Raw genomic sequence first — 3,413 nt, forward strand, 5'->3', positions numbered from 1 at the left:
ACCTATTCTTTCCGAGATTCAACTGTGGCCTCTTAAAGTTTGTAATATTGTTATATTTCTTTGCTCTGTAATTTAAAATCTTAGCCGTTTAATTCTGAGAAAAGGCCAACTTGTCTTATTCAAAGTGTTGCCAGTTCTGGAAACCACTGAGTAGTTCTGACCTCTGGCATCTGACATCCATAGGCATAGAGTTCTTCCGTATGATGGAATCTGCAGTTATGATAGTCAACCTCTGAATGTGAGGTTGGTAAGTGTGCTTGGGGTGGACACATTGCATATGCAGTTTAGTTGGTCTCAGTTTAAGATTTGCTGTGTGCCTTCATTTTCATTAGATCTCTCCCTCCGCAACTGATTTCATCTAGGCTGACTCTTTCCTTAGGACACCAAGGCTAATGTTAATAGACCATTGATGAAAGAGTTGAATCACTCAACAATACTGACTTCCTTGAACACTTAAATTGTCAGTTTTGGATTTCAGGGAACTCATCTTGCCAGATTTATTGATAGGCTCCAATCATTGCTCTTGGGCTCTTGGGCTCTTGACCCAGTTTACTGTTGTGTAGTTAAATGAAGCTAGTGCCCTGTTTCATGAATATTTGATGAACTGCAACCATCTAACAAAAAGAACACCAGGACAGCTTGAAACCAAAGATCATGTTTGAAACAATGGAAGATTGTTGTGTCTAAATCACAGATGCCTGTATCATGAGCAGCTGCAATAACAATATTGTAGTAACAAACTTCCTGGAAATAATCTGGAAACAAAAATATTTTTAAAATTACAAAATGTATTTATGACCTCATATTGGGGACAAATGAATGATGGGCATAATGGATACTGAAGAAAAATTTCAACACTTTTCAAAATGATGGAATTTTAAGATCTTCGTTAATTGTCTCTTTCATATGAAAATAGCACTTTACCAAGAAAATCAGCCATAAGATGGTTATTTAATCAGTTACATTTTATTTCTTGTGAATTGTATGTATTTGACATTGTAATAATGAGCTTTTCTGAAACACTCAACCGATCAAATCTCCACTGCCTTGAAATTCCACAAAATGGAGAACTGTTTATATTGTCATATGTGTATTAAGCCTTTTTTGTTATATAAAAATATATGTATTCTCTTATTTTCTTGGTTGAGAAATGTTAATGTGAAAGTTTTTCATGTTTTTTGTTATATTGCGTTCCTTAAGATATTTATGAATAAAATCATTAGCAGAGTTAAAAAACAAACAAACAAAAAACAACAGCCCTCTGAAGCACATCTTCACTCTGACACACATGACATCACCATGAGCCGGAGGAGTTATTCTCATGGCAACCCATGTTCTTTGTTTTTAAACAATTTTATTGGGTCATGAGGAGTCCTCAATCCTACACTCCTCAATGACTCCTGAGAGCCAGTCTCTTCTGAGGTTCAGTTTTATATTTAGCTTCTATGCCACCACAGTTTGCTATATTTATATATTTGTTAAAAATGTCTATAGGAAAAGTTTCCAAGCACCGTTGTAGAATCACAGAATGAAAAATCAACCAATTTTAAATTATAATAGATATTACCAATGGGAATGTCACTACCATCAAGAAAGAAGAAGCTGAGAATATGGCAATTACTTTGGGGCCATAGATTCCTAAGCAGGAAGGAGGCCAGACCAGACTAGATCAGAAGCAGCAGCAGGAACAGGAGCTACAGAAGCAACTGAGAATCAGAAACCAACAGGAGAGTTGAACTAGAATTGCCAACCACAAACCCAGGGAAGGGTGGGCTTGACCAAGGCTTACTAAGGATTTTGTGGAGCTGTGGGGGCAACAGGAAGAGGCTATGATCAGCAGAACTGAAAGAGCTGTATGACACTGCCCCAGAGCTGCTTGGCAGGGCCCTGAGAGGCTGAAGGTTAAAGGAGGACTACTTAGCACACCTAAGAAGCTGTCGACTAAAGAATTATATATTGATAGTCTGACCTGTATTCTAACTTGTTGCCTCCCTAATAAATGTCATAAGCATGGAGAAATGAAAACATCTTTACTTAATAAGAAATTATTAATGTTATTCATTACATTAATATGTTATATAAAATCAAGTCTAACTACTTATTATAGAATAAAATTATAAATAAAACTAGAAAGTTCAAGGAAGTCACTCTCAATAGAAGTCATTGGTTTTGGCTCTGTGATTTTGTTAGATTTTTCAATTTCTCTAGCCCTCAATCGCCTAGTTGTTAAAGTGTGAAAAGAAACTTGTCTTTTCTCAGACTGGAAACATAGTCAATCAGTCACTAAAAGGCACATTACTGGTTTTATCTCTTCCTGGATGATTCCTGCTACTTGGGCATCTGTAGAGGTTTTTCAATTTGATCTTTCCTTGAGTGATAATTGGTATTAATTATTATTATTGCTATAGTGAAAAATTCTAAGTACACTTTTTGGTGGAAAAGTAAAGATGACCTGATCTTTAAAGATACAGAATATAACAAACAACTTTTCAATAAATAATTCCATAGTAATGGAGGAACTTTTAAGGGAAGACAAACCTTAGAGTTCATTATTTGATACATATTTTTTAAAAGAGATTAGGGAATACAAGCCTTACACTTCATAATTTAATATATATTTTTTAAAATGCAATGTGTGCAACAACGGAAAATGAAAATAAAACATTTTTTATGTTTTAAAACAAAAAATCCTCAGATAGCCCTCCCAAAAAATTTTAAAAGGGATAATGTGCTTCCGAAAGGATAGAATAATTTGGTTGCTTTGTGGGTGGATCTTACTGAAAAACTTGGGGGAAAAGCATTCTTTTCTCAAGATCTTAAAAATAAAATCTGCGAGAGCAATGCAGCGCCAGCGAGAGCGACACAGCAGGAGAACGCCGCCGCCAGACGGGAGAACGCTGCTGCCAGACGGGGTTCCACCGTGAGAGGGGCCAGGAAGAGACCCGGGAAGAACAACAGCCAGCCACCTACCGCGGAACTCCAGAGGAGCGAAGACTGTGAGACCCCAGAGGAACGAAGACTACCCAACACTGTGTGACACCCCTGCAACCCACACCTGTGTGACCCTTAACACATAGGGTGCTGTTGCATAAACCCACAGCAGCGCCCAAGCCCCGCCCCCACCTCTTGGTGATAGTGTCCAAGCCCTGCGCTCCTTACCCCCTAGTCCCTTGCTTTCCTCCCCTTCCCCCACCCCACTTGCAGCTCCACAACCACATATCTCAACCCCCATCACAGCCCTGTGACGTCAGGGCACCACCTTGCATCCAGCCATCACCCCGAGCTATCAGGTGAGCTGTTGAGAAACTATCCTGGCAGAAGAAAGGCCCGTAGGATCTTATCTGTGTTAACTGGGGCATTGCTGATTACCCAGGAGAGCACCTAAGGGCACGCCCACAGGTGGGGAATTTGGC

Source organism: Elephantulus edwardii, unplaced genomic scaffold, assembly GCF_000299155.1.
Source record: "Elephantulus edwardii isolate Elephantulus edwardi_28Jun2011 unplaced genomic scaffold, EleEdw1.0 scaffold00298, whole genome shotgun sequence".
Classification (NCBI taxonomy): Eukaryota; Metazoa; Chordata; class Mammalia; order Macroscelidea; family Macroscelididae; genus Elephantulus; species Elephantulus edwardii.